Source organism: Kogia breviceps, chromosome 9 (assembly GCF_026419965.1).
Source record: "Kogia breviceps isolate mKogBre1 chromosome 9, mKogBre1 haplotype 1, whole genome shotgun sequence".
Lineage (NCBI taxonomy): Eukaryota > Metazoa > Chordata > Mammalia > Artiodactyla > Physeteridae > Kogia > Kogia breviceps.
Genome location: NC_081318.1, coordinates 13,195,724 through 13,208,540, shown reverse-complemented (window position 1 = coordinate 13,208,540; position 12,817 = coordinate 13,195,724).

Below are 12,817 nucleotides of genomic sequence, written 5' to 3'. Positions count from 1 at the left end.
AATTGGGTAAGGCCATAGGACTATTTCTGGCCAGTGAGTTATGAACAGAAGTATTGCCTTTACCCATATGAAACCTCTAGAGCTCTCCTTTCCCTTTGGTACAGGGAGGGGATCATTGCTCTGTCGGCCTGGGCCCTTGAGTGATTATGAGGAGCAGATTTGGTCTGCCAGCCACAGGGTGCATGTAGCTTAGCTTAGAAAGAAGCCTTTGTTGTTTTGAGTCATACCATTTTGTTGTTTGTTACTGCAGCATGACCTAGCCTATCCTGTCTGATATACTTATTTTATCAAATTCTGTCATGAAGTATATAAATACTCCCATCCTGACCTCATTTTATCTTTTAACATGTTTGATACTTTGTGCTTCTTATTAACAAAAAATAAAATTGTGTGTTAGCTGCTGATCTATTTTTAACAACATACTTTTATTCTTCATTAAATATATGGGAAAAGTTTTTATTACTACTTCAGAAAAAAAACTAGTTAGAGAATTTGTATGTGTCATTTTTACTTAGTTATTCCTGAAAGCTGAAAACCAAATTTCAGTATACACATGGACATACTTATTAAAGGAATACTGTGCTTTAAAAAAATCATATTCTAATTCATAAATAATATTTATTGATTATGTTTTACTATTATGAATTAAGTGATGACAGAACCCATATAGATTTATTCCTGGTTTTATGACATTATAAAAATGTATAAACTAATTCTATTAGTTCTTACATCATTTTAATCTTGATTGGTTTTAATAATTGAGCTTATGAGATACATTTTGTGATCTATTTCTCAGTTTTTAGAAAATTTATATCAAATTCATATACTAACACATTTATTTGAATTGAAAATTGTCACACTTTTTCTCAAAGTGAATTTTATTTAGATGATTGGTTTGACAGTGAGGATTGAATTTACTAATTAGATTATGTGGTCAATAGCACATTTTCTGCATATTGAATAAGTTATATCTGCAGCTCCAAGGTACATCAAAAATATATAAAACACATGATGAAATGAAAATATTTTATAAAAAATATTTTACGTTAAATTAATACTGTTTCCATTTTGCTAATCCTTTAAAGGTTATTTCAGGCAGGCAAGATGCTTCTAAATGAGAACAAAACAAATATGGATTTGGTAAATCTTCGTATTGCTTTTTTGGTTTATTTCCCAGACATTGTGGAAGTGAACGGCTATGATGGCTGTGTAATAAATTCTTTTCCTTTTATCTCAGATTTTAGATTCTCTTTTGGAGTAAAACAGCCTCTACACTGTTTACAAGTTATTTTGAGTTGCAAAAATTCTTTCTATGTTTTTCCTTATATTAGCATCTGTAGTAGAAACCTTAGCCACAGACAGTAACTGCTCCAGGTCAATATATTCTTTTAAAAGTCAGGTTGAAAACAATTCTTTGTTTTCAGAAATTTTAAAGGAGGAGCTAGTGAAGTTGTCAGTGGATAGATCATTACAAATAATTTTTATGATAGATTTCTATGTAATTTTTGGCATCTAACTTGGAATGAGTTTAAAGAATTGGGTGATATTGCTATACCTGGCTTTTTCCATTCCCATATACTTACTCATGTGAACAAAGTTTCTCAGTACAATTCTTAACCACCGTGCCAGGGAAGCCCTAGGCACACACTCTTATGTTAGCTTGGCTCATTGTCTGCTGCATTGACCCACTCCTTCTCACTCTAGCTTTTGGTAGTTCCCCTTTGTATCCCACCACTGGGGTGGATTTCGCGATCCTCGGAGAGGCATGCTCTTTTTCTGCTCCAGGGGGCAGCATGGTTTAAAAAAACTTTCAGAATCAGCTAGAACTAGGTCTGAGTCCTATGTCCCGTACTTAAGAGATCTGGATACTCTTTTAGCTATTTTCCTCATCAGTAAAACAGGTTGATAATGGCTATTTAGCAAGGCCATCATGAGAATTAATAAATATAATGTGTGAACCACATGGTGTTTGCCATTACTCATTCGTCTCAGTTTAAGGTTGAACCTGCCTTCCTAGGAGTTACCTAAACCTTGGTATGTATCTCTGGACTTGGTCAACAGAAATTAAACTCTACTTGGACATTTGTTATCATTATATCAGAATCTCTGAGTTGTCTGCTCTTAGAATGTTTTCCATATTTCTTAATTTCTGAATCCAAAAGTTCTCGCAAAGTTTCTAGTTTTCTCCACTATTCTTCCCTGGATGGCAGGAGTTCTTGTCCTCAGCTATACATCAGAATGTTAGAAATTCTTATTTAACTGAAACATCTTGCCTTTGAACTGTCTACTTGACAGCATTAGCATTCTTAGAACTCCACATTTATATTTCATCATATCCTCTCTAACCTATTTTGAGTTCTTAATTGAGTCATAATAATTTGGAGAGAATATATTATTTTCCAATAGCACCATGGGGAATCAGAGTTACTAGAGAGAAAAGAGTTTGAAAGAGAGTTTAGAAACCTAAAAGGAAATACTCATTTGCTTCACAAATTCGCCTGCAGTTAGCTTTCCCAGTGACTAGACTGACCCTTCATTGTGGCAGCCTCCTATCTATTTAGTCTCTGTGGCTTCATTTTCCCATCTTCAGAGTGATAGATAATAGTGCCAGTGGTCAGTATCCTCTGAGTGGATTCTGAATAAGTATTCATGTGACTTACTAATGGTAGCATCATAGTACCTACCCCACACGGTTAAGGAGATAGGAGAGTATTTGTGTTGTGGTTAAACACAAGGGTTTTAGAGCCAGACAGCCTACGTTTGAAGCCCAGCTTTACTACTTATTACCCACATGACTTTGGGCAAGTTACTTCACCTTTTATACCTTTACTTTCTTCATCTGTAAAATGGCAATAATAATAACGTCTGTTTCATAGGGCTGTTAGAGGATTAAATGAAATAAATTCTGGTATTTAAGCAGTCTATAAAAATCTTTTTATGGTTATTCTTAAAAGTACTAATGGTGATTAAAGTAGTGAAATAAGTAGGTGTGAAAGCTCCAAGCACAGTAGGTGCTTAATAAATGTGAGAAGTTGATAATTATTTTTCTCTCTTTCAACACTTCCTTCTCTGTCAACTGAATAGCAAAGATGAAAAGTAAATGGTAAAGTGGTTAAGGACCTGGACTCTGGAATCAGACTGTCAGGGTTCAAATCCTAATTCTAAACTTTACTAGCTGTGTGGCCTTAGGCAAGTTACTTAACTTCTCTGTGCCTCAGGTCCATCATTTATAAAGTTAGGATAATAGTAGAACCTACCTCATAAAATTATTATGAGGATTAAATGGTTTGATATAGTGAAGTATTTAATAACAGCCTCAACACACAGTCAGTGCTATATATATGTCTATTAAATAAAATATTTTTTATTTTTAAATTTTTAATCCCAAATTCCATGTGCATAAGTTCTCATTATGTAAATATATATGATGGGTGATTGACATGGAGACTGGATGAACTGTGGATAAGTTATATTTTTACAAATAGAGTTTTTAAACTCAGAGAAGAGAAACATGAAAACCAATATACACAATTATAATATTAATAATTATTTAATACTTACTACACATTGGTTACTGGTTTAAATACTCAACATGAATTACCTCCTTTAATTCTTACCACAATCCTTTGAGGTAGGAGCTATTTTATCCTTATGTTACAGATGAGAGAAATGAGGCACAGAGAGACTGCATAACTTGCTTAAGGTCACAGAGTAGAGCTGTATTAACTCTGAATCTGTCTCCACAGCCCTTGCATGTCACTCTCATGCCCAGTCACCTTCCCAGTGAGATGGGCAGGATGGTGCTCCGCAGGTCATGGGCTTAAGCCAGTGGTTCTTCACACTCTGAGTCACTCATCCTTTTGAGATACAAGTGGACTTTCTCCTGGTTGAGGCTGGGGAGTTTAAAACATAGTGTCAGTTTTCTGCATAGCCCAATGGTAGTCCCCAAATTCTAATAACATAAAATAAGTTTTCCCCCCTAAAATTTATTTGACTCTTTATCCCAAGTTGCTTTTATACAAAAATGTACATGTAATAAATGTAGGCACTCCTGGGTCTTTGCTAGTAATACAAAAATAAACACATTAACAAGTACATTTGGAAGCAGAGTTGACCCTTGAACAATGCAGAGGTTAGGGGTGTGACCCTCCTCACAGTGGAAGATCCATGCATAACTTTATGGTCAGCCCTCCGAATCCCCAGTTCCCTATGCTCAGGTTCAACTAACCTTGTATTGTGTGGTCCTGTAGTACTCATTTACTGAAAAGAATCTGTGTATGTACGAACAACTTGTATTGTTCAAGGGTTGACTTCACTAAAGGCTGGCTTAGTGAAAAAACATGGTCGCCAACACACACAGAATGCTTGACCATCAGCAGGATTTCTCTGACAATTACACTAATAGTTAAATTTCTGAGCACAGAGAGGCAACAGATACTAAAGGGGTGTTAGGACATTTTCTTGGGGAAACCACGGGGCAGCTACATTTTGCCACAGTTCCTGGAACGCTCACGTTCGCCAGAGCCCTGGACTTTCCCTTGCTTTCCAAACGGGAGAGTCTGATACTGAAACTACAGTGGTTTAGGATCCAACTCTCACCGTAGCAGCCACAGGTTACTTCAGTTTTATCTTAAACATCCATAGGCAACAGTGACTGTTTTGGTCACCCATGACACATTTGCTCTTCCTCTGGGTCAGAACATCCTGAATTTCCTCTGGTGAACCTTTCCCCGTGACTCAGCCCTGTGGATTTTGGATTGGGTGAGTCTCCTTTCTGGCCCCACACGTGGAACATACGACCAACGTCTGACTCATCAGGAGTGGACAGTGACCCAACTTGATCCAATCAGTGTGAATCCAGGACTCATAGGGGAGGTATTAGAAAAAGGCACTGTCTTCTCTGCTGGAATACACCAGAGAGGATGGGAGCCCAGAGAACTGCCGAGTAGAGAGTGAGAATGAAGCCAACAGTGAGAGCAGAGCCAAGAGGGAAGGAAACTCTGTCATCCTGATAACATCATTTGGGCTGCAGGCTCACTGAAAATCATGCCTGAAAATCATCCTGAGACTTTTCAGTAACAAACCAAAACCCTTTGCTGATGCCAGTGTGAGTTGAGTTTCTGTCACTTGCAACAGGACAGTTACCTGACATTGCAAAACAGACTGTGGAGCTTTGTATTATTCATGGGAGCTTGTACCACTGTTTTAAAAAATTCATCTTAAAAAAATCTATCTATCTATCCATCTATTATCTATTTCTTTTTCTTTTTAAAAATAGAGTAAAGCTTCATGTTCTTTGAGATCTCCTAGAGACCTTCATGGATCCCTAATTATGAATTGCCATTGTACCATATAATTCCTTCCTAAATGCATATATGAGAGTGCACATGTCCATAATGACAAATCAAGGACTGAAGAAGCTGCAGTGGAATTTGGGTGCTGGGATCATGCACCAGCTGCTTGGGGCATAGGATTCTGAAAATTAATGTTTTAGCAAAATTATCTATTACTACAGGATGCAGACTTTAGGATCATTAAAGAGGAGACTAAACCTCGAATGCTAAATCTGCAATGTCAAGGATTAACTATATTGCCTCACTGTGTTAATTTGTCCTACTGCAATGTTTTCCTTTCCCTTCCATTTCATCAAGTCCGACTTTTCCTTTAAAAGCCTTCATATCCAACATCCATGCTCCAGAGTATATTCTGGGTCCAAATATATTTGCTAGCCACTAAAGCGAAGTGAAAATATTAGAAAAGTACCACCTCCTTTTTTTAGCTAAAAAAAAATTTTTTTAAACCTTTCTGTAAAGTCCACAGTTTACTGACCTTTACATTGTAGATTTTCTGTACTTACTGATACAGGAAAAGCAGGGTCATTTAAATGAGTTTCACTTTAAGAGAAGCTGGTATTTGAGAAGCAATATTTATGAAATGACTATTTGAAGGAGTGATTATTTGTATAAAAATGATTTTTCACTTTAAACAAAGCCTTTTCTATGTTTCCCATTAATATTTACCCTAGTGAGTAAGCTATTTGACTTAATGTATAAAATTGTGCTTAGAATTCTGGAAATTCAGAACAGGAAAAATGCTTGATGATAATTTCATATTTGTAGAAGCTACGGAAAGAGACAAGTTAAATAATTTGCCCAGTTAGTGATTGGTTGGTTAGCGGTAGTTGAGAATGTGTTGCCAGTAGACCCACCCACCTTCTTCTTAAAAGAAGTTCTTCAGGAACCCTCCCTCTGCAACCCGCCCCCCCTTCCCCAGCCAAAGAAGTTCTTAGACAGAAAGAAAAATGATACAGGTCAGAAACTCAGGCCTCATAAAGAAAGGAAGAGCATTAGAGAAGGAATAAATAATGGTAATATAAATGTTTTATTTTTCTCATTCTTAATCTAACATAATAGTTTGCTCAAAATAATAATAGAAACAAGGTATTTGGTGATTGTAGCTTATGCATAGTGAAATGAATGACAGTGATGTTGTGAGGGATTGGAAACACCCCGTTATAAAGTACTTGGATTACCCGTGAAGTGGTGTCGTGTTATTAACATCCGTTATTTGCCAGCTGGATGGACTTGGGCAAGTCACTCTGAGGGGCTCCCTTCATCTGATAAAAGTACATAATTCAGGTTTATAGAATTCTTTTTTTTTTTTTTTTTTTTTTTTTTTTACGGTATGCGGGCCTCTCACTGTTGTGGCCTCTCCCGTTGCGGAGCACAGGCTCCGGACGCGCAGGCCTAGCGGCCATGGCTCACGGGCTTAGTTGCTCCACGGCATGTGGGATCTTCCCGGACCAGGGCACGAACCCGTGTCTCCTGCATCGGCAGGCGGACTCTCAACCACGGCGCCACCAGGGAAGCCCCCAGGTTTATAGAATTCTGATGATTAAATGAAAAGTCCTCTGTTCAATGTTTGGGACAAACTAGGCAGCCACCAAATGGGCTGGATGCTCCTAACTGTCCTTCTGACCTGCCCTCCCTTCCAGTTATCTGAGTTAATTGCAGAGGTTCTGGTTTTCCTTGCAGGACTATCCTTGTCCTGGTCTAGAATCTTGCTTTTGGACCACAGTTCCTGCTTCCTCTCTGGCTGTTTGTCCTCCCTCATTTAGTGGATGTTTTGGGTGCCATCAACTTGCTCGTTGATTGTGTTCCTGTGATTTTAGCTCTGAGTGGTCTCACTTGGCTTGGGTTAGAGCACCACTGCCATCAGGTCACTCGGTAGCCTGCCTTCTAACCTTGGCAAAATCATTTCAAGTCCTGTACCACACCTGTGCTTCTCTATGGCATGTGCTTTTCACACTGATACAGAAGGATCCAGTTGAGGGAGGAGATGGCTTTTGGCTTGCAATGAGCAGAGAACCCTGGAAAAACCACGACTCAAATTTTTTTCCTGAAAAGAATCACTTTCAAAAAGAGTAAGGTGAAAATACACAGTTCAGATCACTTAGAAGCAGAATTGTCTCTAAGGAGAATACTTTTAATTTTGGATGTCAGTGACTCTTTGATTGATTTTGTACTTTTGAATGAATTTGTTCATTTTGGAACCTGGGGAAGCCTATCTGCATGGGCAATTAATCATACATATAAAAGTTTGAATTTGAGTACCTTTATTGTCTTAATATGGCTGTTTTAGGCAATTAAGTAATACATGCTCATTATATAAAACCTAGAAAATACAAAAACCTTTAAAGAGAAAATAATGCTAACATTTTGGTGTATGTCCTTGTCATTTATTTTTCTTTATGAAATTTGGAAAATCCACGGTTTTATATCCTACTTTTTGCACTTACCAGTATCTCTGGAGTGTTTTTCTACATTTAAAAATACTCCTCCAGGAGAACACTATGGAGGTTCCTTAAAAAACTAAATTAGAACTACCATATGACCCAGCAATCCTACTACTGGACATATACCCTGAGAAAACCATAATTCAAAAAGTGTCATGCATCACAATGTCCATTGCAGCTCTATTTACAATAGCCAGGACATGGAAGCAACCTAAGTGTCCATCGACAGATGAATGGATAAAGAAGATGTGGCACATATATACAATGGAATATTACTCAGCCAAAAAAATAAATGAAATTGAGTTATTTGTAGTGAGGTGGATGGACCTGGAGTCTGTCATACAGACTGAAGTAAGTCAGAAGGAGAAAAACAAATACCGTATGCTAACACATATATATGGAATCTAAGAAAAAAAAATGTCATGAAGAGACTAGGGGTAGGACGGGAATAAAACACAGACCTACTAGAGCGTGGACTTGAGGATATGGGGAGGGGGAAGGGTAAGCTGGGATGAAGTGAGAGAGTGGCAAGGACATATATACACTACCAAACGTAGGTTGGATAGCTAGTGGGAAGCAGCCACATAGCACAGGGAGATCAGCTAGGTGGTTTGTGACCACCTAGAGGGGCGGGATAGGGAGGGTGGGAGGGAGGGAGACGTGAGGGGAAGAGATATGGGAACATATGTATATGTATAACCGATTCACTTTGTTGTAAAGCAGAAACTAACACACCACTGTAAAGCAATTATACTCCAATAAAGATGTTAAAAAATTAATAATGTCTTTAGCCACTGAAATTCTCTGGCATTCTATTAGTCTTCTCAGATTGCCATAACAATGTACTACAGACTGCGTGGTCTCATGGTTCTGGAGTCCAGGAAGCCTCAGATCAAAGTGCTGGTCACTCAGGTTCCTGGTGAGGGCTCTCTTCCTGGCTTGTAAATAGCTATCTTCTCTCTATGTCCTCATATGTACTCAAAAGGGAAAGAGATAGAGAGAGTGAGAGAGGACTTCCTTTTTTTCCAGTCCTTTTGGATTAGGGCCCCATTCTTATGGCCTTATTTAAACCTGGTTACTTCCTGAAGAACCTATCTCTAAATACAGTCACATTGAGGGTTAGGGTTTCAACGTAACGAATTTTTGGTGTACACAGTCTATAACAGTCTTATACCCTGCTTTATGTTTTTTCTAAAACATTTATCATCTTCTAAAATACTAGATGATTTGTTTATTTACTAGTTTGTTATTACTCGCCTCCCACAACTAGAATATACGCTCTATGAGGTCAGGGATCTTTCATTGTTTTTCATCGATGTTTCTTTAAGAACCACATGTGTTTTCACATGGCAAGTGTAGAACAAATGAATGAGGTCAGCAACCACAGCTATGAAGGTGAGAAGAGAGAAGAAAGAAAAGAGGAGAGAGAGAGAGAGAATTAACTGTAACTGCTGGTAATGTACAGAAAATCCCAGGAAATAGCAATATCTCATAAGGGAAATTGGGGCGTACCTTACCGCAGAACTGCTAATACTCTGTGCTGCAACATGTGGATCACTTTACTTGATCAGGCCTGATGTGATGAAGACACTCTGCATTGTAGTGCAAACAGTTTCCCTTTGAGTTGCTATGGGGACTATGGTGTCTTCGTCTGTTGGGGCTGCCAGAACAAAATACCATCCAACTGGAAGGCTAAACAACAGAAATTTAATTTTTGTCACCATTCTGGAGGCTAGATGTCTAACATCAGAGTGCCAGCACAGTTGCGTTCAGGTGAGGGCTCTCTTCCTGGCTTGCAGTTGGCTGCCTTCTCTCTGTGTCCTCACATGGCAGAGAGAGAGAGGAAGCAAGCTATTTGGTGTCTGATCCCATCATGGGGGCCACAACCTTATGACCTCCCAAGGCCTTATCTCCAAATACTCTCACACTGGGAGTCAGAACTTCAACACGTGAATTTTCTGATGATATAAACATTCAGTCCATAGCAGATGAAATGGTGGTCAAGGACTCACAGGATCTGGACTCATGAGATGTCGGGTCAGGGAGTAGAACAGGATGCTGTCATGACTCCTCAGTCCAGGAGGTCGATGCCTGGAAAACCTCAGGGTATTGCATTGGCCAGGTGGCATTGCAGGGCACCTGTACCGGTCAAAGGCTGCCTGGGAAACGTGTGTCTACTCATCACATTTCCATATCCTGTGGAATTGTTGTCCCCAAGAGGGCTAATTTCATACAAATCACGTGTGCCATGATTTTTGGTGAATGATTAGATCAGGTTTCTTATTCTTTTTATTTATAAAAAAAATCCTGGGGCTTCTGGGGAAGAATTACAGAGTCTGAGAAGCAGATATCACACAGTTTAAAATATTGTGGCTTTTAAAAATACTTATGAGATGGACTTCCCTGGTGGCGCAGTGGTTAAGAATCCACCTGCCAACGCAGGGGACACGGGTTCGAGCCCTGGTCTGGGAAGATCCCACATGCCGCGGAGCAACTAAGCCCGTGTGCCACAACTGCTGAGCCTGTGCTCTAGAGCCTGCAAGCCACAACTACTGAGCCTGCGCTCCGCAACAATAGAAGCCATCGCAATGAGAAGCCCGCACACCGCGATGAAAAATAGGCAACCCCCCGCCGCTCGCCGCAACTATAGAAAGCCCACGTGCAGCAACGAACATCTAGTGCAGCCAAAAATAAATACATACATACATACATACTTATGAGAGAGAAATTATCACAGAAAAATAGCTATTCTCACTAGTAGATTTTTACAGATGCACTTTAGAATTATTTTCCAATAAATACCTAGGTTTCAATAAAACCTATTGAAATTATGATTGGAACTGTGGTAAATATATGAATGATTTTGTAAAGCATTGGCATTTTAACAGTATTGAGTTGTTTCATTCAGGAACATGGTAGGTTTCTACATCTTTTCAGGTCATTTATGTCTATCGATAAAATTTTGTGGTTTTCTTCATATAAAGCCTTCACTTTCTTTGTAACTGTTACACTTAAGTATATTATAGGGTGTTTTTTGTTTGTTGTTGTTACTGTGCATAGGATACTTTTCCAGTAGTTGTTCTAACAATTAGTTGCTATTATATTAGAATGTATTGATTCCTGTGTATGTTTCTCATATCAGGCCATCTTATTGAACTCCCTTATTGGTGTTAATAATTTTTTGGTTTTTTTCTTTTGAGTTTTCATTAGTGGTGGTAGAGAGAGCATACTTGTCTTGGTCCTGATTTTATGGAAATATCCACTCTGGGCCAGTCCATCCTGGCCTGTTTGCCCTCAGATTTGTTCCTTGATTTTCCTTGTCCAGTTCTACTGCAGGGGGCTGACATTTGTAGGCTACATATCCTGAGGCTCCCATGTCAGCTGGTGCCCATCTGAGTTCAGCCGATAGGAGGTCCTGGTAAGAGATGAATGAACAAAAGAAAGGGAGCATCCAGAGTATCTGTCTCCTAGTCTCTGCTGCAGGTAACAACTCCAGCCGCAGCTGCTTCAATTCATGGTTCCAGCTCTGGCCAGTCAAGTGTTTCCATGGTTCCAGCATCTGTTGGGTGAATCTGGTCCTGGGCACAGGACCTCTTTTTGTTCCTCCAGCTAGGCTGCCCTCAGTCCCTAGCAAGAGCGCCCTTGCCCTAGACCCCTTGCTCTAGAGGGCCCACATATCACAAACACACACAAAATTACCGTTGAAGACCTCATGGTTGCCTGTATGTCTTGGGATCTGGCATCAGTACTGGCATAGCATGGCTTGCAACCCAAAACATCTGTTTTTCTGGTTAACACAGAACAGGCCCCAAGGAGATGCTTTTCTCTACCTCTTGCCCTGTGTCCTCAAAACAAAAGACAACTGCATCTGAATGCCTTTAAGTTGTGCGGGTTGAGTTGCTGCTGATGTTTGGCGATAGATACTGCTTTGGAGCGCGGAGAGGATCTGAGGGTGGAGGCACTTTGTTAAGAGAAAAGATGAAATGATTAACTTGTCAAAGCCTTCCTCCCAGATAGCAGGCCCACAGTAGATTTTTGAATAAGGAAGTATCATTTCCCAGGAGTGATGAGCATCCGTTCTCTTGCTTCCCTTTGTGTTCCAGTTCATGGCTCTGGAATTACACGTGAATTAGCGTGGTATTTTGAACAGTAGCACACGGTAACTGAGGAACTTTTTACAATATTATGCTCTTGCAATTCATATTATTCTTAAACTACAAGTGTATTTCTCTAGACCTAATCTGAATTTTGGCCCCTAATCCAGAAATATTCTTTATAACTTGTGTGGAGCATAGTTTGAATTTGTTTCTAGACATGTGGCCTCAACTGAGCCAATAGTCATGAAGTTCTTTGGGGAAACTCAAAGAGTATTTATGATATGTCTTGAATCTATCCATAGATGAAATACATTTAAATTTGACTTTATAACCACTTAAGACACATAATGGAAATGTCAATTAAATGTTGTTAAAGCCATTAAATTTAATTGAGAAAGGATATAAGATACACTAGGATAGCTAAATGAAACAACAGAAGAAGATCTTTAAATACAGAGCAAAATGTGGTCTTTGGTGGAAAATGAGATTAACTTTGGATTTGTGCTATCCAAAAGTTTTTGATATAAACTGTTGCTTGCTATTTTTAATATGAAAAAGCGTATCTAAATTGGGCAATTTCTCACTTAAAGGGATTAGAAATATTTTAAAATTGTAAAGAAAATGGTTTTCTAAGTAGAAATGAGCTATGTAGAACCAAAAGTGATATTCCAATAAAATATAAGGAAATTAGAACAAGGAAATGCAAATGTTTTTATGACTTTAAAGAAGATTCACATACAATTAATCCCAAAGTAATGTCTGTAGTAACTATTTTCCAACCATTATTGATCAAGTTGTGGTCTTGTAGAGAGATTTGAATAAATTAAGCAATGTGCTGCGATTTTTGGTTTTCTTCATTCTGACATTTAAATATTTGAAAGAAGAACTTAGTAAATATTGTGTGGATATAGATGTTACTTTAAGA